General features: G+C 37.4%; 1 pseudogene; it reads right to left on the reverse strand.

Moving 5' to 3' along the window:
- Positions 1–372: 372 nt before the first annotated feature.
- Positions 373–26,120, reverse strand: LOC124994253 (alpha-fetoprotein-like; annotated as a pseudogene).
- Between the last annotated feature and the right edge of the window lie 173 nt (positions 26,121–26,293).

Raw genomic sequence — 26,293 nt, forward strand, 5'->3', positions numbered from 1 at the left:
TTGCCTTCTGAAACACAGAGAAAAATATATATTAAGTACTAATTAAATGAACAGGCATAGAAGGTAATGGACTCTACTCTACTACCTTATATTATGGAAACACAGAGCACATAAGAAGGCTTCAAATGACATTCTCTGAAGGCTTTGATGTAACCTAAATTTTTTTTTTTTAATTAACTGAGTTGCTGAGTCACTAATTTAACATTTTAGGCATAGTTTTGTTCCAGTGTTTGCTTTTTTTAACACACTTTTAAAATTAAATCGCATTTCATTTTAAGGCACTTCTTAGCATCTCTCTCACTGTGGATGGATATTTGAGTAGAACCAACATTATATTCAGCCTCATCTGGATTCATTGTTACCTGAAGGAATTTAAACTCCCAAAGCAGCACGAGTTTTTGAAATCAGTTTTGGACCCTGAAAATTAAGAACAAATAAAAACAATCAGGAAAGGAATGGATGCTTGTGCCATTCTACAGGCAACTCTGCAGAATCTGGAGTGAATTCACAGGCTGGGATATTGGTCATTTAAGAAATAAAGGAGTTAAAGAAATACAGCTCTAAGGCCAGCCAACAAGCTGGGGCAGTAGAGGCCAGAGAGGAAAAATTGTGTTGTCAACCACAAATCCAGATAAAATCACTACTCAAATGATTGGAGAGGATTCTTAAAGACTGCTCTGTTGGAATACAAAGACATACTCCTAAATGAGTTCAAAATATTTTCTAAATGCTCTCAATATCCTGTTTGCATAATTAATTTGTTAAATCTATTTAATTCACTTAACAGTATTGATAAATTTTAGGCCAAAAACTGTTTAAATTATCATCAATTACTTAGATATTCACTTAATAGTTATTTCTGCTAGGAAATAAAATTGCTGACTTGTGATATAAATTAGGATTCTTCCTAATATGTTAGTGAAAAATGTGATTTAAAATAGCCTCTTCAACAAATGTGCTGGGAAAACTGGAAATCCATATGCAACAGAATAAAACTAAACCCCTATCTCTCACCCTGCACAAAACTCAATTCAAAATGGATCAAGGACCTCGGAATCAGACCAGAGACCCTGCATCTTATAGAAGAAAAAGTAGGTCCAAATCTTCAACATGTCAGCCCAGGATCAGACTTCCTTAAAAGGACTCACATAGCACAAGAAATAAAAGCAAGAATCAACAACTGGGATAGATTCAAACTAAAAAGCTTTCTCTCAGCAAAGGAAGCTATCAGTAATGTGAAGAGAGAGCCTACAGAGTGGGAGAAAATCTTTGCCACTCATACTTCAGATAGAGCACTGATTTCCAGAATATATAAAGAACTCAAAAGCTCTACACCAAGAATACAAATAACCCAATCAACAAAAGGGCTAAGGAAATGAACAGACATTTCACAGAAGAAGATCTACAAGCAATCAACAGATATATTAAAAAATGTTCAACATCTCTAGTAATAAGAGAAATGCAAATCAAAACTACCCTAAGATTCCATCTCACCCCAATTAGAATGGCGTTTATCAAGAACACAAGCAACAATAGGTGTTGGCGAGGATGTGGGGAGAAAGGTACACTCATACATTGCTGGTGGGGTTGCAAATCGGTGCAGCTACTCTGGAAAGCAGTATGGAGATTCCTCAGAAAGCTTGGAATAGAACCACCATTTGACCCAGCTATCCCACTCCTTGGCCTATACCCAAAGGACTTAAAATCAGCATACTACAGAGATACAGCCACATCAATGTTCATTGCTGCTCAATTCACCATAGCCAGATTGTGGAACCAACCTAGATGCCCTTCAATTGATGAATGGATAAAGAAACTGTGGTATATATATACAATGGAATATTACTCAGTCATAAAGAATAATAAAATTATGGCATTTGCAGGCAAATGAATGAAATTGGAGAATATCATGCTAAGTGAGATAAGCCAATCTCAAGAAACCAAAGGACGAATGATCTCGCTGATAAGTGGATGATGACGCACAATGGGAGGTGGGAAGGGGGCAAGAATGGAGGAAGGAAGGACTGTATAGAGGGAACAGAGGGGTGGGAGGGGTGGGGGGAAGGGAAAAAATAACAGAATGAATCAAACAACATTACCCTATGTAAATTTATGATTACACAAATGGTATGCCTTTACTCCATGTACAGAGAAAAAACATGTATCCCATTTGTTTACAATAAAAGAAAAAAAATTACAGAATTCTTCGATCTATTTCTAAATGAAATTTAAATTTCTCATTATTTTGAAGTTACCCATCAATAAAATATTTTTTCCTTTTTCACTGCAGAAAACTCCACACCAAGATTTTGTATATGGAAATGAGCTGCCCTTACCTCTTCTGCAAAGCAGACTTCCTATTCCTGGCCCTGGCAGCCCTTCTCCAAAATGTCAGAGAAATCCACAGTGACAGCCTCAAGCTCTTCCTCTGTTACTTGTGGCTTTTGCTTCACAAGTTTAATGAGAACCTATGATTTTAAATAACAAAATAATAGAGAAGTCTGTTACACACTGGAATTTTTCTAAAGTTTCCTCATAGAGAAACTCTAGTAACACTCACCCCAAATCATCAGTCCAACAAACCTCCAGAATTAGCACACAACTGTCTAAAGCACTTTCATCAGAAAGACTGAGGCTGGAAGCATGCCAACTTTCCACTGGTCTGGAAATTTATAGATTATAGATGAAATGCTCTTTTATAATTCTTCATACTTCCACGTAGTAAAGTGTGGTCTTTTTCTTACTCAGAATATCCTTTCCTATTGTCTCCTCTAAAGTGCATCTTATCCATACTCAAAGACCCAGATTTCCAGATCCCTCCACCACCATCATCTCACCTTTACGTAGCACTTGGAGCACCAATCACCCCCATATTACTCATCTAGCAATGCCTTTCCATTGGAATGAGTTTTGACTGGGGCAATAGGGAGAGCGGGCCAAAGGAGGATACATTATTTTTCCTTGAAACATGCCTGGGACTGTAATGGAGCAAAGGGGGAAAAATAGGTTTTGCAATAAAGGATGACCATTTACAAAACAAGTGAGTTTTAAAATGCATGGGTGTTTGGAGAACATAAGTTCCATTCACTTACATTATCATCACCATTACACAACAGCTCCCACAATGAATTACAATGTGTACTTCATCTCTGAACACCCATTTCACATGATTGGATCAAATATGATTATTCTCTTTATAGTATAGTTTAAAGACACTCAATTATGTGCCTCCTATGCGTGCAACAGAAGTAACCACATTCACTGCAAAGATACACTTTAATTTCTCTAAATAGTTTGTTCATTTTTCTTTAACCCCAAAATGCATTAAAACAGACAGTTTTGTGAACAGGAAATTGTCTGCCCTAATGAATTCTTTCACACCTACTTTCAATGAGTTTATGAGAACAAAACTGTTTTGAAAGGCACTTTAAGTGTTTGGGGGATAATATGTTACTAATCAGCTCAAGTATTTCAGGTGTGCAAAACAAAGTGTCAAGTACTACTTGGTATTGCTGGTCTTCTCCACACCAGGAAAAGACAATTTCTTACTCTTGCTTCATTGCTTGCAGTGCTACACCCTGGGCTTGGCACAGATCCTTATGGAAGATGAATTTATCAGCAGAGAATGAGGGAGGGACGTAGGTCTCATCCATCACCAAGCTGCTGAAGCATAGCCTCCTGTTGGCATATGAAGAATTGCAGCACTGGCCAACACCAGGGTTCACAGGAGTCGCTTCATGTCTGACACACAACTGTCCAATAATAAGGTCAGCCTGGTTAGAAGAAGGAGAAAGAGGAAAGCAGGGAGATTGGACACTACTCACAAAGTTGGTTCAGGTTTGCAGAAAATTCTTGTAATCATTCTTAACATTTAGCAATTTATAATTAATAGTGAAGGAAAATTTGCTGTGTTGTGTAGGAACATGTGTTGCCATATTATAAATTCAGTTTTACCCATTTGTTGGGGATAAATCTTGGCTTTTAGTGACAGATGTTATCTTATTGATGTTGAAGACATCCTTCAGCTCCTTGGTATCACCTAAAAAAAACACTTCCAGGTACATACACACTTCTAAAGGGGGAAAAATCTCTTCCCTGATCCATGAAAATCAATACATGTTTTTTTTTTTTTTTCCCGTGTATGTCTAGTCAAGCTTAGTTGAGGTACAGAGGATTACTTTCTGAAGATAAGAATAGCACAAACTGAGCTCTCTAGCATCTATCTATCCACACATATACACAGCTAACGCAAAAGAAATGGGGCCATGAAGGTTTTCCTAATGTGGAGTCCTCCTGCTTTCCACACTTCACAGACATTTTTTAAATGCCTAGGGAGAGGATTCAAGATGCGGGAGTAGAGGGAGGCTGTGTTCCTTGTCACTCTGTAACTTGGGTTTCAAGCAGATGTATCTGTTTCTTGGTGAGGCAGTAGTTGCTGCTTATCGATCCCATGCTGTTTACCCCATTTGGCTACTGAGATCACCTGCAGTATGGCAGCATATGGACTACTTTTTGAATGCAGATTGCTCACTGACTGGCACTTATCATCCACCATTTGCCTGCCTCTTGCCTGACCATTGCCTGCCTTTCACTTACCCATCACCCACTGCCTGAGGTCCACCTGCCAATCATCCGCCGGTAGCCAGCACACTAACCGCAGACCAACAGTGGATCGCCAGCTGCCTGCTGTTACCTGGAAATCCACTGTCACATTACCTGTAGGTTTGGTTACACGTGGCTGCCACCATTTTGAGACAACAGCCAGGACCTATAGGACCCCCAGTTCGACTGACTGAGCCCCATCTCCAGGATCCCTTAGCCCAACTGATCACACCCTATCTCCATGGTCCCCAGACTAACTGTGCCCATGCATCCAGGATCCCTCAACCAGACTGACCACACTCCACCTCCAGGACCCCTGGCCAACCATGCCAATACCCTGAGCTGCAGTTCCCCATTTACCAACACATTTGGAAGCCAGAGCTGCCATCTTGCATTATCCTGGAAGTGGTAGCTCCTATTTTTAGGTGGGGCAAATCCCATCCTGAGATGCCTACTGGAGACTGGAAGATCATTGTCAGGTACCTCTCATGCATCAGGCTACTGAAGACTGGGAGGTTTGAATACTATATGACTGTTATAGTGTAGTTTTTTTTCCCTTTTTTTTTCCTTTTTTTCTCCTTTTTGAAAAATTTTAAGTTTTTATTTCTTTACTTTTCTTGCTCTATTTTCCTTTTGTTTACCTGTTTCCTCAGAGTCTCTTTCTCCCTTTTCTCACGCTAACAACCAACTTCTTTTGATTACACTTTCTCTCTTTCTACAATCTAGAACTTCTATATACTCTTTTCTTATCCCATTAACAGCTACATCCTACACCCCTCCCCATCCTCTTTGTTCTCCATTAGAAACTGCAGACCTTATTGCAAATCTGTTTGTTATACTGTAGATAATAATTGAACTCATTCTCTGTTTATTGACAATATTGTTGAGGTCTTCATAGGGGCTATTTGGTGTAGGGCTACATATTTTCTGTACTGAACACTGCTAATATTGATCTCCCCCTTAAAGAAGAGGTTTTGGAAACCTATAGGGTCACTATAAGCTTATAGGGGGGAAATTGCAATACCCCAGATCTGCACTGCTAGAGGGGAAGATATGTGAACATGAATAAAGAAGGGAAGAAAATGATCCAAACAAAGCTAGATTCTATATTAATAGAACCCAGTGACAGCATGGTAGAAGAAATGTCAGAAAAGGAGTTCAGAATGTACTTAATTAAAATAATTTGTGAAGCAAATGCAGGCAATGATCACTCCAATAAGTAATTGAAAAGCAACTGAAGGAAGCAAAAGATCATTTCAACAATGAGATAGAGATTCTTAAAAAAAAAAAAAAAAAAAAAACAGAAATCCTTGAAATTAAGGAAACAATAAACCAAATTAAAAAACTCAATGGAAAGCATCACCAACAGACTACAGACTAGATCACTTGAAAGACAGAACTTCAGACAATGAAGACAAAATATTTAATCTTGAAAATAAAGTTGACCAAACAGAGAAGATGATAAGAAATCATGAACAAAAGCTTCAAGAACTATGGCACATCATGAAAAGACCAAATTTAAGAATTATCAGGATTGAGGAAGTCACAGAGATACAAACCAAAGGAATGAACAGCCTATTCAATGAAATAATATCAGAAAATTTCCCAACCTGAAGAATGAAATGGAAAATCAAATACAAGAGTCTTACAGAATACCAAATGCACAAAAATTACAATAGATTCACACCAAGGCACATTATAATGAAAATACCTAACATACAAAATAAAGATAGGATTTTGAAGGTTGTGAGAGAAAAGCATCAGATTAAATATAGGGGGAAACCAATACAGATATCAGCAGATTTCTCAGTCCAGACCCTAAAAGCTAGAAGGACCTGGAACAACATATTTCAAGCTCTGAAAGAACATGGTTGCCAACCAAGAATCCTATACTCATCAAAACTAACCTTCAGATTTGAAGATGAAACAAAATCCTTCCATGATAAACAAAAGTTAAAAGAATTTACAATTAGAAAGCCTGTGCTAAGAATATTCTCAGCAAAATATTTTATGAGGAGGAAATGAAAAACAATAATGTAGGTCAATAAAGGGAGGAACTACCTTAAAGGGAAAAATAATCAAAGGAGAAACCAAGGCAAGTTAAAAACCAAAAATAAACCCAAATGACTGGGAATACAAATCGTATCTCAATAATAACCCTGAATATTAATGGCCTAAACTCATCAATCAAAAGACACAGACTGGCAGATTGGATTAAAAAGAAAGACCCAATAATATGCTGCCTTCAAGAGATTCATCTCATAGAAAAAGACACCCACAGACTAAAGGTCAAAGGATGGGAAGAAACATACCATGCACACAGACTCAGTAAAAAAGTGGGGGTTTCCATCCTTCTTTCAGAGTAATTGGACTTCAAGCCAAAGTTAGTCAGAAGAGATAAAGAAAGACATTACATACTGCTTAAGGGAACCATAAATCAAGAAGACATAATTATCCTATTTATGCCTCAAACAACGGTGCATCCATGTTCATCAAACAAATCCTTCTCAATTCCAGGAATCACATAGACCACAACACAATAATTCTGGGTGACTTTAACACACTGGTGTCACCACTGGATAGATCTTCCAAACAAAAATTAAACAAAAGAAACCATAAAACTCAATAACACAATCAATAACTTAGACCTAACAGACATATATAGAATATTCCATCTATCAATGAGCAAATACACTTTCTTCTCAGCAGCACATGGATTCTTCTCTATAATAGACATATGTTATGCCACAAAGTAACCCTTAGTAAATGCAAAAAAATAGAGATACTACCTTGTGTTCAATCAGATCATAATGGAATGAAATTAGAAATCAATGACAAAATAAAAAACAGAAATTACTCCAACACCTGTAGACTAAATAATATGTTATTGAATGAAGCATGGATAACAGAAAATATCAGGGGGAGATAAAAAAAATTATAGGTAAATGAGAATGACAATACAACATATCAAAATCTCTGGGACACTATGAAAGCAGTACTAAGATGAAAATTCATTGCATGGAGCAGATTCAAGAAAAGAATAAAAAGTCAACAACTAAATGACTTAACATTACATCTCAAAGCCCTAGAAAAAGAAGAGAACAATACCAAAAGTAGTAGAAGACAGGAAATAATTAAAATCAGAGCTGAAATCAATAAAATTGAAACAAAAGAAACAATTCAAAAAATTGACAAAAAAAGTTGGTTCTTTGAAAAAATAAACAAAAAAGACAAACCTTTAGCCACACTAACAAAGAGAAGGAGAGAGAAAACTCAAAGTGAATTCATGATGAAAAAGAAAAGATCACGACAGACACCACTAAAATACATAACATAATGAGAAGCTACTTTGAAAATCTGTACTCCAACAAAATAGAAAATATTGAAGACATTGACAAATTTCTAGAGATATATGATCCTCCCAAACTGAACCAGGAGGACACACACAATTTAAACAGATCAATTTCAAGCAATGAAATAGAAGAAGCCATTGAAAGCCTACCAACAAAGAAAATCCCAGGACCAGACAGATTCTCAGCTAAGTTCTACAAGATCTTAAAAGAAGAACTCATTCCAATACTCTTCAAAATATTCCAGGAAATAGAAAATAAGGGAACCCTTCCAAACTCATTCTATGAAGCTAGTATCACCCTCATACCCAAACCAGACAAAGACACATCAAGGAAAGATGTGTCTGATACAAAATTCCTTAACAAGATTTTGACAAATCACATACAAAAACATATTAAGAAGATAGTGCACCACGATCAAGTGGGGTTCATCCCAGGGATGCAAGGTTGGTTCAACATCCGGAAATCAATAAATGTAAATTCATCACATCAACAGACTCAAGGTTAAGAATCATATGATTATTTCAATTGATGCAGAGAAAGCTTTCAACAAAATAAAACACCCCTTCATGCTCAAAACACTGGAAAAAATAGGGATAGTAGGAACATACCTCAGCAATGTAAAGGCCATTTATGCTAAACCCATGGCCGTTGTCATTCTTAATGGAGAAAAACTGAAAGCGTTCCCTTTAAAAACTGGAACTAGATAGTGATGCCCTCTTTCACTACTTCTTTTCAACATCATCCTTGAAATACTAGCCAGAGCAATTAGACAGATCAAAGAAATTAAAGGGATATGAATAGGAAAAGAAGAACTTGAGCTGTCGCTATTTGCTGGTGACGTGATTCTATATTTAGAGGATCCAAAAAACTCCGCTAGAAAAATTTTAGACCTCATAAATGAATTCAGCAAAATAACAGGATATAAAATCAACATGCATAAATCTAATGCATTTTTATTCATAAGCAATGAAATATCTGAAAGAGAAATGAGGAAAACAATTCCATTCACAATAGCTTCAAAAAAATAAAATATTTGGGAATCAATCTGACCAAAGAGGTGAAAGATCTCTACACTGAAAACTACAGAACATTAAAGAAAGAAATTGAGGAAGACCTTAGAAGATGGAAAGATCTCCCATGTTCTTGGGTAGGCAGAAGTAATATTATCAAAATGGCCATACTTCCAAATGTGCTATACAGATTTATTGCAATTCCAATTAAAATCCCAATGACATTTGTCATAGAAATACAGAAAGTCGTCATGAAATTCATCTGGAAGAACAAAAGACCCTAAATAGTCAAAGCAATTCTGGGTAGGAAGAGTGATGCCAAAGATATCGCAATATCAGAACTTAAACTCTACTATAGAGCAATAGTAACAAAAATGGCATGGTATTGGTACCAAAATAGACAGGTAGACCAATGGTACAGGATAGAAGACATGGAGACATACCCACATAAGTACAGTTATCTCATACTAGACAAAGGTGCCAAAAACTTACAATGGAGAAAAGATAGCCTTTTCAACAAATAGTGCTGGCAAAACTGAAAATTCATATGCAGTAAAATAAAATTAAACCCCTATCTCTCACCCTGTACAAAAATCAACTGAAAATGAATCAAGGATCTATGAATTAGACCTGAGACCCTTCTCCAAATAGAAGAAAAAAAATAGACCCTAATCTCCATCATGTTGACTTAGGACCATACTTTCTAAACAAGACTCCCATAGTGCAAGAAATAAATCAAGAATCAATAAATGGGATAGATTCAAACTGAAAACCTTTTTCTCAGCAAAGGAAACTATCAATAATGTGAAAAGAGAGCCTACAAAGTAGGAGAAAATCTTTTCCATACACATCTCAGACAGAGCACTAATCTCCAAAGTTTATAAAGAACTTAAAAAACTATACACCAAAAATACAAAGAACCCAATCAAGATATGGGTTAAGGAACTGGGTAGACACTGCACAGAAGATAAACAAGTGATCAACAAATATATGAAAAAGTGCTCATCATCCCTAGTAATTAGAGAAATGCAAATTAAAACCACCCTGAGATTTCATCTAACTCCAATTAGAACAGCTATTATCAAGAACAGAAGCAATAATAAGTGTTGGCATGGGGGAAAAGGCACATTCATACGCTGCTGGTGGGAAATTGCAAATTGGTGCAGCCACTCTGGAAAGCAGTATGGAGATTCCTCAGAAAACTTGGAATGAACCCACCCTTTGATTGAGCTATCCCACTCCTTGGTTTATACCCAAAGGACTTAAAACCAGCATAGTACAGTGATGCAACCACATCAATGTTCATAGCAGCTCAATTCACAATAGCTAGACTGTGGAACCAAACTAGATGTTCTTCAATTGATGAATGGATAAAGAAACTGTGGTATATAAACATAATGGAATATTAATCCATCATAAAGAAGAGTAAAATTATGGCATTTGCTGGTAAATGGATGAAGTTGGAAAATATCATGCTAAGTGAAATAGACCAAGCCCAAAAAGACAAAGACCAAATGTTTTCTCTGAGAAGTGGATGACGATATATAATGAGGGAGTGACAGTGGGGGAAGAGAAGAATGAAGGAACTTTGGATAGTGTAGAGGAAAATGGACTGGGAGGAGGTGGGAGACAGAAAGATAGTAGAATGAAACAGTATTACCCCGTGTATATGTATAATTACATGAATGGTATGAATCTACTTGTGTACAATTATAGAAATGAAAAGTTGTACCCCATTTGTGTACAATATATCAAAATGCAGTCTGTAAAAATAAAAAAAAATTTAATAAAAAATGGCTAGGAATAAGCTTCAATAAGTGTTAATATACTTTGTGTGTATACTATGTTTCAGGTTAATGTTGTATGAGTTACTCAGATTGCCTTGTTTAATAGAGTCATCCTATGAAGATGGTACAATTTTTATTCTCAAAAGTCAGATGGACAAGCTGAGGCTTAGTGACATAACTATCTTTTCCAGCATGACACAACTAATAAGTGGTGAAATGAGATGGCAAGTAGGAAGGCAGCCCCAGAACCTACACCCCTGAGTCATTACACCACACAGCATCCCCACAGCTTCTCAGTGAAGAATTCAATCAGTGATTAAGGTGACAATCACAGGAAACCCTCCTTTTGCTCCTAACCTTCATGACATGAAAACCAATTAACTAATAATTCCTCATTGTCAAAAAGAGGAAAAAAGGAAACTGATACATAATTTTGTCACAATTGTGACAGTAAGGGAAAAAATATTTTTTAAATTCAATCTATAATCATACATATGACATGAGTAACTAGAAAGTAAAGATTATTGGTGTTAGTAAGTGGAAAGTCACTTTACTAGTCAGAACATGGAACTTATTTACACTATTTTATACCTTAGATCCCGTCAAAGAGAACAAATTGCCCTGACATCATTATAATGATAAGATTATTCTACAAAAGGCAAAAATCTAAGTAGGGTTCAAGTAACAAGATGAATTTTAATCTCTTGAAAGTGAAGTTTTTCTTTCTTTTGTAACATTAAATTAAGCATTTGAGGAGCAAGAGAAGGAAATATGAGATGAGTAACATGTTAGTATTTCATCTTTCCTGTACAGAAAGCTTGCCCAGACATCGTCAGGTAGCCTGGCTGCATTTCCACCACCCGATAGAAGGACCGGAGTCCTGGCCACAGGCCCACCGTTTGACATTGGGTTCTCACCCTGCCTCCAACTGTATCTAACCGAAGGATCCTGGGAAAGCCATCTTCATGCTGGTCTGTCCCATTTGTCCTAGATGGGAATTAGGAGGCTAATTCAAGTCAAACAGAAGAAACCAGATAAAAAATTAAAAAAAAAAAAAACAAAAAACTCACCGCTCCCTCCCCACAGACCAGTTGCTTGTCCTCACTGAGTTGGTAACACGTGGCTGCTGTGGTGGCCATTTTCTTCTTGAGGGCCATCAGCTCAGCCAACGTTATCTGAGGTGCTTTCTTCACATAAGCAACAAAAAACCTGAAAGAAGCATTTTTCACACAGTCCTGCTGAACCACTCGTGAGTTTCTGGATTCCTTCCTCCTTCTCAAAGACCCTCTTCTAGCATCAGAAGACTCAGTATTTGAACTAACAATGAGAATGCATCTACTCTCAAGATCATTCTCTATACTCTCATCCCAACATGTCACCATGGAGAGGCATATTCTGGGCAGAAAGTTGACTTCTATTTCTTTTTTGTTTGTTTTCGTTAGTTATACATAATAGCAGAATGCATTTCAACTCACTGTACACAAATGGAGCACAACTCCATTTCTCTGAACATGATGCATAGTTACACCAGTTGTGCAATCATACATGTACAAAGGGTGATAATGTCTGTCTTCTTCCACCATTCTTCCCACCCCCACATCCTCTCCCCTTACTTCACTCGCCTTTGCCCAATCCAAAGTTCCTCCATTCTTCCCTAGGCACACCCCACCCCCATTATGGATCAACATCCGCATGTCAGAGAAAACATTTGGCCTTTGGTTTTTGGGTATTAGTTTATTTCACTTAGCATGATAATCTCCAATTCCATCCATTTACCTGCAATGCCATAATTTCATTCTTTAAGACTGAGAAATTTTCCATTGTGTAAATATATCACATTTTTTTTTATTCATTCATCTGTTGAAGGACATCTAGGTTGTTTCCATAGTTTAGTTATTTTGAAGTGAGCTGCTACAACTATTGACATGGCTGCCTCACTGTAGTGTGCAGATTTTAAGGTCTTTGTGTATAAACCATAGAGTGGGATAGCTGGGTCAAATGGTGGTTCCATTCCAAGTTTTCCAACTCTCCAGAGGAGTTGCACCAATTTGCAGTCCCACCAGCAATGTTTGAGTGTACCATTTTTTCCCCACATACTTGCCAATACTTACTGTTGCTTGTATCCCAGAGAACTGACTTCTATTCCCAAACTCAGCACTTCACTGATTATAGTTGTGATTTTCTTTCTTTCTTTCTTTCTTTTTTTTTTTTTTTTTTTTTTTTTTTTTTTTTTTTTTTTTGGTGTTTTTAACTGTGACAAACTATAGTGGAATGGATATCTTTACTGCAAATATTTGGAAAGTTTGGGAACTTTTCAATTCCACAGATCAGACTTCACAGGCCATTCTTGTTGCTCCCTAGCAGGGAAAATGGGGAAGGCTACCTTCTCTCAACAGAAATGAGGTAATCAGGTTATATTGACTTCCATCTGAAATAGCAACTAAAATTAGAGTAGCTGTGGATTACTAATTTAGATTTATATTTCCCTCACAAGTTAGTAATTTTAAATCACTGAAAATACTATTCACAGAAACATGCATTTTTTTAAGTAACATTGTCCTAATTTCTGAAAGAGACCACAGATTTACTTTGCCAGAGCTTGACTCTCCTAGATGTGTTTCTGTAATTCTTCTTCCTGGAAATACAAGCACTATTGCATATATTTTTCTCTCTTCCTGAACACATAACTATGTATATAAAATTGAACAATATTATACCATCATGAAACCAATTTTAGAGGATTTTTAAATACTAAAGATGATAAAATACAAAATTTAGGAATTAAAGGAAATGAACTTGGAGAGATTTAGTTTAAAAGTTTATGAATCACAAAATTGTTTGATGACAGAACTCATTCTTTGGATAAAGGTTTACAGTTCTTTCTGTACAAAATTCGTGTCTTTCTGGATCTGTCCAGAAATTGATATTACCTTTATTCTGTACATCAAAGAACTTTTGGTTAACTTTTTTTTCATTCTTAAGTAAATCACTAGCTGCTAATTGTTAATGTCTAGATTGGTGGTTCATAGACATAGCTAGCTAGCTGCTAGTTCATGACTAGATTCTTTCAGTTTTTTTTCAATGCTGGGATTTGAACCCAGGCCTGACTTATGTACTCTACACTAAACTGGATACACAGTCTTTTTAAAATTTCATTTTGAGACAGGGTCCTGCTCAATTGCCCAGTCTGGCCTCTAACTTTTGATCCTCCTACCTTAACTTCCCAAGTGACTGGGATTACAGGTAGACCCACCACATCCAGCATTTTTTAATGGATACTGTCTATCCATTTGTTTCAGGTTCTCTCTGAAATTCTCAATCAACTTACCCCTTATCCTGGCATTCAAGAGGGTTTCCAGACTGGACACACTTCTCCAGCACCTCCTCGTATCCTTTAGCAAGTCTTAGAATTACTAGGACAGCAAGCTCAGGAAGTTTTCTTGAATATTCATGAACAAAACTAAAACACGTGGGTGAAGATATCATAAATCATTGGCTCTAAGACAAAATGAAGTCATTGCTTTCCTAATCTCTCCTGTATAATAGAGCCCATGGAAGTTAAAAATCAGATAAATAAAGTTGAACATCGATATGATCTGAACTCTATGAATGACAATACCATGAATATACACCATGTCCCTCAAGTTGTCCCATAAAGTGGCATTTTATTTTCTTTTGCAGTTCACTTTGGCTTTTCAATTGTGGATTTTCACCGTCATTCATTGTGCCTACTTTATGCTAACTTTGCTTTGGGGGGTAAGCAGACAACACTGTGTAAGATAAAATGCCTGCCCTCTGCTGTGTTAGAGAGAGGCAGAAACAAGCAAACAATAAACAGGTCATCTATCTCAGGTAGTGATACACTGATAAAGGGGAAGAAAAAAAGATTGAAGAGAGGAAAGGAGGTGACTCCCACTAACGGGTCACTAATTTAGCAGGGAGTCAAGAAGTGTTTCTCTGGGCAGCTGATATCTGAACAGAGACCTGGGTGAAGGAAGCCATGCTAGGACAGCCTGGGATCCTGTCTACGACTTTGATTCTTTACAACTTAAGAACTGCATCTATTAAGCAAATAATTAGCTTTAGAGGTGTGTAGATGCATATAAACTTAAAGATAACTCTGGAATTTATTAACTGTATTCCCAGATTATGGAAATTGGTTGTATTTAGCTCTTCCACCAATAGAATGTCAAAATGTGTCTCCTAATTAAGCTCTTATGTTTTAGTCAGCTTTTTCAATGCTGTGACTAAATGACCTGACCAGTACAACTGTAAAGGAGGAAAGGTTTATTTATGGGCTCATAGTTTCACAGGTCTTAGTTCATAGAAGGCCGGCTCCATTCCTGGGGGCTCAAGATAGCAGGAGAGTGTGGTGGAGGGAAACAGGTCACATCATGATGATCAGAAAGCAGAGAGAGACTCCACTTGCCAGATACAAATATATACCCCACAGCCATGCCCCAATTCCCACCTCTTCCAGTCACACTCTACCACTTCAATTAATCCCATCAGGGATTAATGACTTATTAGGTTAAGGCTCTCGAATCCCAATCATTTCTCCTCTGAACCTTCTTACATCATCTCACATGTGAGCTCTTGGGAGACAACTCACATCCAAACCATAACAACTTAGTTCTAATTTGCATAATTTTATTTAACAGTGCAAACAATGTCTGAATGTCTAAATTTAATGTAACAAAAATGCAACATCTTCAGGGAATATTAGAAAGAAAATTGGGCCATTATTTTCATTAAAGCATCAGAATCAGACTCAAATTTGGAAGAACCCTAAAAATAATTAAGTATAATGCCCTGAGAGTTCTGCGCATGCCCCCTTTAATAGTGCCCATGGACACATACAATAAAGGAAAATGTATTAACCTGACTGCCAACTTCCATAAAGGCAATTACATGAGAACACGGTTTATGAATTCTATTACAGCAAACCACTGTACTGCAAATGTCTCTGAGTATGCCTTGATTTTCTTAAAATATACAACATGTTTTCAACAAGTAGCAAATAAATCTTCTATCTAGCATTATCTATGCATTATCTAGCATTATCATATTTTAGGGAAAATATGTTAAATGTGCATAACAAAAAAGCGCATTCTAAATCATGTCCTTCTTATTACAAAAATGTCCATATCTTTTATGACAGTTCAATGGTGACCTTCACATGAATAACCTATTATGATGACAATGATTCCCACTCCAGAGAAAATGTTATTAAATAAAATACACTTTATAAGCAGGCCAGTTAATAACAGCCAGTTAATCACAGATGGTGAAAGCCTCACCTTTGTAAGATAGATGACTTTCCCTTTTCTCTAGTTATCTGCTCACATATCTTTTGACTCAGAACATTCTAGCCAAACATCCCCACAAAACAAGTTTAAAAACCACAGCTGCCATTCCCCACTTCAACCAAAGTTGTCAGTCACATAATGATCTCGACTTTTGTGAATACTCATTTGCAGAGTGTTTTACCTTGCCAAGGAGATGTTTCTTTCCGCTGAAGAAAACTGGTTGAAATCCCTACTCCTAAAAACCTCTTGAGGGAGGTTGGAGACAGACCTTCAGGTTCGTCATCATTTTCTGCATGGATTATGCAATGCCTAGTTCAAGGGCGGGCAATTTGCAATATTCTGCTATTTTGCTTGACAGAGCATCTTGTCAAGAACAAGTGTACAACATGATTTTTTACCTGTAATGGGAAAACCAAAAAATGAGTCTTAAAGATTTATTCTTTAAGTAGAACCTCAGAACCAGTTCTAGGAAGGAAAGGAGGAAAGAAGGGAGGGGTGAGAAGGAAGGGAGAGAGGCAGAGAAAGAGGAAATCACGGAGAACAATTTTCCACTCCATGTTTATTAAGAAGGAATAAGGAAAAAATTAAAAAGACCAGAATTTTGGAAGGAGGAAAGAGGAGAGCAGAGGAGGGAGGGAAGGAGAAAAGGAAAAAGAAAGAAAACTCTTTCCTTATCTCCCATCCTAAACAGTGCTTTCCTCACTCCTGTCCAGGTCCCCATTTGTTCAATCCGTTTCCCATACTTGTCAGTCAAACACTATTATTCTAATATGAAGGCTTTGAAAAAAGAGGGAAATGTGCTACTCAAAGAAATACACTTACTACTATTCAAATTCACCTCTACACAGCATTTGCAGCTGGTGGCATGGAAAGCACATTCCCACTCTTCATCATAACCATCTGTGCCCACCAGAGGGCGGTGCACCCAAATGGCCAGAGAGGTCAAGCTTTCAGATACACCCCTGTCATGGGACTGAAAATTCCAGGCATTCTCAGCAAGGTCAATTAGAATCCATTATTCAGTTTTTAAAATCTAACTTTCTAATTACATGGAAGGTAATTTTTTTAATTTAATGGAAAAGAGTTGTTATGAGATCCAATTTTTTTTTTATAATAGTTCTTAAAAATAACCATGAAAATCAACAAAATTAGGGCTGTGGATGTAGTTCAGTGGTAAAACATTCACCTAGGTGTCTGAGACCCTGGTTTTGATTTGATTCTAGATTTGATTCCTAGCACAGAGAAGGGAAAAAAGTTATTTAAGAAAATCAACAAAACTGTCACTTAACAACCAAGAAAGTGGACATCAAAAAAAAAAAAAAGAAAAGAAATAGTTCTTGTTAACATTCCTAGTCTGTGTATAAACTCCCCTAGGTGAGAAAGTCAGTGAGGTGGCAACGTTTCCCGTTCATCCTCCCCAACTCCTCACACCAGGACTCTGCTGTGCTCAAGGACTGTCACTCTGAGGGCTCACCTGACTCTCAGCTTCTTGCGGACTTCCAAGACTAGCAGCCACAGGAGAGGGTTGAAATGAGCATTACGCTGCACGGTCAGCCTCCTGGAATCCAGGTTCCAGTCTGGATTTCAGGTCATTTAAGCATCTGAGAGCAGTGATTTTAAGTCTCCTCTGAGAGGAGGGTGCGTCACAGGGGACCAGAAAGGAAGAAAATTGGGAGAAGATGGGTCTTTTGTACAATATGTAGGGGGTCTAGAATTGGTCCAGTCAACTGCTTTGATCACCACTGATATGGCACACACAAGGAATCTGTCGTTAGGGCTTTGGGTTTCATTTTATTGGCATCAGATCTGCCATTTTGCTGCCACCATTATTTTGCTCCCCTTACAATACCATTTTACAACCTAGATCATTAACCCCTCACCAGCCGTTGGTCCAACTGTTATTAGCTCACAAAGTTCCACTAGTTAAGCATAGATCCCCTGCCATTTTTTTTCTCTCTCTCTCTCTTTCTCTCTCTCTCTCTTTCTCACCCTTCAGGGCAGACACTCTGCCTTCCACTCAATAGAATCTCTTGCATGAGTTCCTCCATCCAGAGTGGTTTTCTGGGTACTTTCATTGGTACTATGGCTCAGATGGGCTCTTCTACTGCCACTTAGGCAAGTGGAATCCCATTTGATGCCCCAGACCCCTGGACCCTGGTCTCCCCTTCCATTTGCCTGGTCGCTAGTTTCCACATCCACCAATGGCCTTCAGATTGGTGAGTTTTCCCCTAGGTCGACTTAAACACTGCTCTGCTAACCTGAGACATGACCATTGATTTTTCTGCACCCTCAAGCTGGTTGAGGAGTGTGGGTTCCCCCAGTCACAACATTTACAGTTATGGCTGGCCTCCTTAGTTGATCTTATCTGACAAGTGAGTCCCCAATCTTTACGGTGAAGATTCTCTCTGGGTTGAGGCTCCTCTTCACTTCTCTGGAAATTCCTTGTGCCAGGTCCTCAATCCCCTTGGCTTTTGCCCAGCACGCATTGATGGGGGTGATGACTTCCTTCATTATGCTGCCTCCTTATCTCCTCAGGACATCTTGGACACTGACTCAATTATTTATCAGTCTCCACCATGGGATCTGGGTCCTCCATTCTGGCAGATTCGCCCCTGGAATGTCTACTAGACAATCTTAAACCACTTTACTTAACCTCCCATCTAAAGCAACCAAAACTTATTCACTTCTGTAATGATAATTGGCCATAGTATCCTTCAGATAATCAATCAAAAATGGCAACCTAATGTCATCCTGAATCCTGAAGTTCTAAGGGACTTACACAATTTCTGTGAGCAAGTGGGCAAATGGAAAAGGATTCCCTACAGCCAAGTTTTCTCATTCTTGTGCACTAAACCTGATCTTTACTCTTTCTGCAAACCCAAACACCTTCTTATGTCTTCTCCTCTCCCTCCTAATCCCTCCTCCTCCTGCAACTTTGACTTGGCTAACAAACCACCCCCATACCGGTACCCTGTGGCAGAGGTCCCTCCAGCCCCTGCTTCTCCATCTCCTTTGCCCCACTCTGTTTCTCCTTCTGGCCCCCAGCCCACCCAGTCCTCCTGCCACGTGATCCTGTGCACATGTTCCAGCCCCACTATGAGAGGTGACCAGTGTAGAGGGAGTGATCAGAGACCATGTTCCTTTCTTGCTCTCTGATCTTTCCCAGATAGAGAAGTAGTTAGGCTCCTTCACCTCCAACTCTGCAAACTTTATTAAGGAATTTCAGTATCTTACCCAATCTTATAATGTTAGATTTAAAAGATCCCTTTTTCTATAAACCCAGGACTCTCAATTGCAATTTCTATTTATCTTTAAGACACCAGATAGTGGATCGCAATTAACCTAGAAAATTTTGCCTCAAGAATTTGGCAATAGACCTCACCTGTTCAGCCAAACCCTACCTAAGAACTTAGCAAAATTCAAAGATAAGACATCTATAATTGTTCTCCAATATGTAGATGACATCCTTTTATGTCCCTCTACCTGGAAGGAATGTCAGAAGTCCATTACAGAGCTCCTAAACTTCTTAGCTGACAGGGGTTATAAGATCTCAAAGAAGAAAACTTAATTATGCCATCAACAAGTTCTATACTTAGGATGAAGCAAAATCTAACCTGCTTGTCACTGAGAGAGAAAAATAACCCTAACCTGTCCAACAGTCAGTGGCATGTCTCAGTAAGGAGTATGATATAGCAACCCCATTTCTGAAAATTAATGCAATAAAATGTTTCAAATTTTTCTTCATCCAATCCTGACCTAATTACCAGCCAGGGAAAACCCTGGCAATTTCCCTTGCCTAGCCTTGCTGGAGCCTACATTGGAATGTAAACCAGCATGCTTAGCTAGGGACCAACCTGAGACTGAAGAAAAAATAAGTGTCCATTTCAAACTTCTCCTGGGCTGCAACACAAACAATGGTTTTAAGATTTTAAGACTCTCTCTCTCTCTCTTTCTCTCTCCCTCCCTCCCACTTTCTCTGTGTCTCTCTCTCTTTCTCACTCTCTCATGCTATTTAACTAAAATAATTAATGACCATTATTATTTTTTCTTCTATGACTCTTGCTTTGTTTTGTTTTTCTTAAATGCATTTTTTTCAAGTTCACAATTTTGATCCTACATACCTAGGTTAATGTTTTTTCCTGATCAGTTCTATTTTTAATTCAACTCTAGAGTTTTTTTTTAAACATCTATAACATTGCAATGGAGATTCACCTACAAAAAGCTACAAGGCCTTTGCATTTGTGTTATGTGTATATCGTGTTGTCTGTCTATGTATGTGCATCCAAATATCATGTACATGATATCAAAATTGACAAAAATAATAGGTGCTCATTAATTAAAATTTAAAAATGGATACAGATACCTTTAATTCATGTGATTTAAAAGGTTCCATTCAAATTGGGTAAACAAATGAAGCTAAATGCCTTTAAAATTACTTAACATACAAGTTTCTCTAAGTGGGTCAAACTAATAAAATGTTGATGTTTATAAAATGTCTAATATCAATTGTTTCTAGGACTTTTTAACAGCAAAGAGACAGCAGACACTGTTCAATGCACTTATCTGATATCTTGGTTTTTTTAATAGTAAGATGAGTGAATTAGATTTGACATGTGTGGGATTACTCAAATGTGTTTGTTAGAGACATATGATTAATTTACAAAGTTAAAATTATAACTGTTAAATAACATTCAGTACTCTAAACTCCTTAAATTCCATGGGTTAATATACTTAAACATTATTGGTGTGTTCATAGATTGGTAAATAAAAAGGGTTTAAAATTGCTTTGTGTCATCACAAAAAACAAGGTTACTAAGAGTTATGTCCTAACAAGTACAATTCTATATACAAAGGAATCCAAAAATTTCAACTATGTTTCAATTAGATTACTGTATATAATATAAAGTATTTCATATTATTAAAATGGAGTAATTTATCTAAATTCAGTAATTTCATAAGGACTGTTTCATAATGTGAACAAAAAGGGGTCAACTGATAGGAAAGAGAAAATAAAAGAATCTACATACAGAAATATATTTAGTAGAAGGATAAAGAAAATGTTTCTGGGTAAGAAAGTGCTTAAGTGATGAAATACATGAGGGTCTTAGTGCTAAAAAAAAAAAAAACTGTGTGTAAGTAAAGGGCAATCTCAACAAGTTTGCATGTAAATAAGTTGGTTATATGTGTGTGAGACAATCAGTTAAAGCTATTTAAGGTTTTTCCCTAAGGTCAAAGATTAATGAGTTGATATAAAACAAAGTTTAATCTATATGTTAAAATGACAAGGATTTCTTAAAAACACTAATTTACTCTTAACGTTGTATCTGTTAAGTTTTATTCTTTAGAAAAATTAGTCTTAAAATTGGGGTCTATAAAATTATGGTTAAACAACAACTGTTAGAATATCGTACTACATTACAGAGTCTAAATTTTTCTTTAAAAACTAAACATGGTTAATATAAAAACATGAAGATAATTGTGCTATTACACTTCTTTGTATATTAAATATGTTCATATCTTCCAGGTATACAAGTCTTTACAGCAGAAAGTTTATCAAGTTGCTATTCTCTAAATTAAATTTGACTGTAATGATGATTTTAAATGTGTAAGAATAGTGAATTTCATTGGGGACTTCTTTATAGCATTTAATATTCTATAACAGGACCTGTTATCAATCTGGTATATGTAAATTTTATGTTACCTTCTATACTGGGATAAAAATGTAACTGTATTTCTAAAAGTTAATGAGAACTTGATTTGTTTAAAGGCTAATATTGTAAAACAAAAGCATTTTGTCACACAAAAGGAAAGTTAAAAACTCTCTCTCAGCCTCTCCTTGATTCATATTTTAGATGTAATGTCATATTGTGTTGACTAACATTCATATAGACTCAGGAAACAATATATGTAAACTTTGTAAAATGATATTTAGAGAGGAGGCAAAGATCAGTTTCAGAACTAGAACACTTTACCTAAGATTTGTAAAGAGCTCCACCTCACCTGAGATAAGGCTCTCCTCCCACCTTACTATGTGTCAGCTTGGCTCCAAAATAAACCAAACTTCAGCTTATTTAGAGTTATATTCAAAAGATTGTTTTTTTGTTGTTAAATTACTGTGATGTCAAACAGAGGATATAATGTAGAGCTCAGCCAAAATTCAAGATAGCTATTACACAAGTTGAATGTTTTTATTGTTGTTAATTCCATTTTGTATTTTCCTTGTAAACTCTGTTGCCTGATTAATGTTTTGCAGAAATAGTACTTAAAGCATAAACAACCTAAATTAGAGATAATAAGCTATCACCTATAGGACAGATAAAATAATATAAACCCCAATTAAATAAAAGGGGGTAAATGACTATAAAGTCATAAAGTTGAAGTTAAAGCCCAGCACTCTTACTTTCTGACTGGTAAGACTAGCTTTCTGGAAGTTTAAGATCAAACTTAGAGATTGAGATTAAAATAAAGGGGCCAAGAAAACCAGTATTTGGCTCTTGCCCTCAGAGTCAACCTGAATTGAGGGAACAAGAGAACTTCTCTAAGGAACTTTGCAACTCTGGGTCACCCAACCTCTCAATCAGAGAGACTGATGAGACCCCCTGAGGATAAAAAACCAATCAGTGCACCTGCTGCAGAGGAGGATCATTGAAAAAAGGGAGATATCCCTGAAGATTCCAAAGGAGGCTACCTCATCAAGGAGACCTACCTAGCAAATGCCAGGTACTAGAGGAGATAAAAAAAAAAAAAAAAAAAAAAAAACTGCTCTCAAATTCCCCATGAGTAACCCCTGTGGAAACTCAGCTAACTCTTTAACAGACAAGAACAGGTCAATTATACTAACTTGATCTTAAACACCTAGCAAAACAGTTAAAACCAAAATATAGTCTTTCTTGGGCATTTAGAAGAAACATTAGTTAAATGTAATTTCAGATGTACACTTGTGTTAGCCCCAAGAATAAGTAAGACTGGAAGCTACAAAAGAGATTCTTAAGCAGAAGTGCCTGATAACTACCAAGAGAAATTGCCAGAGTCTGAAATTTTTGGTCATTTTAAGGCCTACACATATTCCTAAACAAGACCATGTCTGCTAAATTGCCTACAGAAATTCCTACAAGATCAGATACACAAGTCCACCAACTATTCGGTCAATCAACTACTTCTCCTTCAAGACTATCAGCCCCTGACAGCCAACACCAAGACCTGAGATTCACTATTGACACCTCTGGCTCCAAAAACTCTGCTCCCACCTAAACCCTTCCTAATCCCCTTTTTACAGGAACAAGACTCTTCATCCCTAACCAGCAGGAAGGAGCTACAGAAGAAAGACCATTGTCCCACCCCTGATATCTATAAAAACAAAAAGGGAGGAATGTTGGCATCAGAGCTGCCATTTTGCTCCCACCATTATTCTGCCCACCCCCCACACACCATTTTACAACCCAGATATTTAGCCTGAGGACCTCCTCATCAGTCATTGGTTCAACTGTTATTAGCCCACAAAATTCCACTAGTTAAGAAGAGTTCCCCCACCATATTCTCTCTCTCTCTCTCTCTCTCTCCTCTCTCTCTCTCTCTCTCTCTCTCTCCCTCTCACCCTTCAGGGCACACACTGTGCCTGTCTGCTTAATAAAATCTTGCATGAGTTCCCATGTTCAGAGTGGTTTTCTGGGTACTTTCACATTTAATTCTCCTAGACCCCTTTATTCACACCTCTCATAGGCAAATGACTAGCTTTTGACCTTGTGGAACAATTTCTTGTTTTCTTTTAGTTGTGTTCAACCGTTCAACAAACTCTAACAGAATGCCTTCCACAAGCTAGGCATTGCCCTATAAAGAGAACAGTAAACAAAAGGTAGTCCCTGACTTCAAGGAGGTCACTGTCTCATCTCTCCTATCAGACTAGAAATTCCTCGAGTCAACTTATGCTTTCCTAACAAGTGTCCCTCACCTTGCCTGGCCCATAGGAAGTACTCAATATGTATCCATAAAATGAAGAAATAAATGGAAGGAAAAAACCAATATACTAAAAGTAAAGAGCTTGACCCTCAAGACTGTACATTGAGAGGTGAGAGTTGAGAGGTTATATCTTCTTTAGACATAATAAACAGATGGGTCCTTGTCTGAAAGGGGACATCCCTGAATGAAAGTCAAGATCAGAAAAATGGTTTAGGCTTTAATAGCTAGAAGTGGGTAACTTCACTTAGTTGCCTAATTACCATACCTTGTGACCAAATTAAGCCAGACGACCTCCTCTCTTTAAGAATCAGACAACAAAAGGAAAGAAAGAAAGAAAGAAAGAAAGAAAGAAAGAAAGAAAGAAAGAAAGAAAGAAAGAAAGAAAGAAAAGGGAGCAGAAATACATTTTTTAGGGAGCAAGACTCCCCGCCCCATCCTGCAGATACTCCAGCACATTTCCTTTGCAACATTCCTGGTATATATGGACCATGTCCAAGACCAGCCTCTGAATTTCAGTAAAATTCACTCTGGGAAACTTTTGATTCAGTTTAGTAACAGTTCTAGGGGGAGCAGAGAAGTTTTAAAAATCAATTTTGGTTAGCTATCAAAATGATGTAGCAGTCAGAGAGTATCAGCACCGTTAAAACTCAAAGGAAGAACAGACACGTTGTTGTTTCAAAAGGAAAGGAAGCAGGGCTTAAGTCTTGTGGAGTCCTGCTCGGTCTTTCATGGCAGTAGCTCTGTATATGGCATCATGGGCCCCAAAATTATTTGGAAATAATTTACCTTTTTCTAAATCCTTTCTTGGAAACTGAGTTAAATTTTGTTTTTGCTGCTCATCCCTGATGCCAAGTATCTGGGATCATTGCAGTGAGTGGATGGAAATACTAAAAGTATTAAATTGTCCAGAGACCCCAGACTTCATTCTCCCTTGGGCTCTCTGCTGTTTGGGGGATTATTGCAACAAATAAGGAGAAGTGTTTGATTCATGTGACCTGAGGTCAAAATAAGGGTTGAAAAGGGATGGGGCATAGGATGGTGGGGGTGCAGAACATAACAGGATGCACACCTTGTGCAAGCATCAGACTTAAAATGAAATTATAAAAGCACTATTTATTAAGAACAAATTGTGTGGCCTGGGGTTATAGCTCAGTTGGTAGACTGCTTGTCTTGCATGCACAAAACCCAGGGTTCAATCCACACCAACACACACACACACATACACACGGACAAGTTGTGAAATAGTATGCACAGTGAAGGATATGGAAAATGACAACTCCCAGAACAGTGAAATGACAGTCTCTAAAACTGTCTGATCCAGAGGAAGAGGGAGGAGATAGGTAATCATTAATCCTCTTCAAGTAAATCCTTTCCTAGGAACAATGGACCCCAAAGGAAAAAGCAAACTTTCATCCCTTCCCAGGTTCATCCCCAGCATTTCCACCAAAAGCAAACATCCATCCCTTCCCAATAACTATGGGTTCTGAAGGGAGGAGTTCGATACAGAAACCTGGGTCCTGGACATTTACCCTTTCCCATTGCCATTGAGTCCTGGAAGCAAATAGAGAAGCTCTGGGGAACAATGAATCCCAGAGAGAGAAGATAAGCAGGGAACACTGAGTTCTAAGTGACAATGAATTTCCAGGCATTTTACAACTTCTTTCCTGACTTTCCAAACGAACAGGTCCTATTTCAGTCTCGAATAATTAAAACACCCTCATAGTAAACTATAAAACTAAAACCCCTTCTGTAACCAGCGGTCATTTTTCTACCTAGAAAATAAGCCCCTCCATGCCTGATTGATTGACACAACTGCAGAATAAAGGAAAGCTTGCTAAACTGTTTGAGGTCAGTTTCCATCCAGGTCTTTTGTATTTTCATAATAGTGCTGAAAATGTGTTGGTTATTTTTACTTGCACAGTATGAAATCAGTTCTATAAAAATAAAAAAATACAAACTAATATGATTATGACTAAGTATGTAAACTCCTAGACAATAGCCTCATATGAGTAATTACCTCCAGGAATACAAAAAACAGGCCCAGCGTTGGGTATAGCATCTCAACTTCTTTACAAAAAACTTGTAAGGACTCTTGTACTTCATCAGTTCAATACAGTTTAATCACTCCTGGCTATATGTTCCTGCAGATCCAAAAACCCCTCTTCCAATAATGGAATTCTCCAAACTTCTTACACAGTTCATGCATTATCATCCTAAATTGTCTTAAATGTCTCCAAGAATGACTTGCTTTTTAAATTTAATTAGCCTCCTGTAAA

The sequence above is a fragment of the Sciurus carolinensis genome, chromosome 10 (assembly GCF_902686445.1).
Source record: "Sciurus carolinensis chromosome 10, mSciCar1.2, whole genome shotgun sequence".
Lineage (NCBI taxonomy): Eukaryota > Metazoa > Chordata > Mammalia > Rodentia > Sciuridae > Sciurus > Sciurus carolinensis.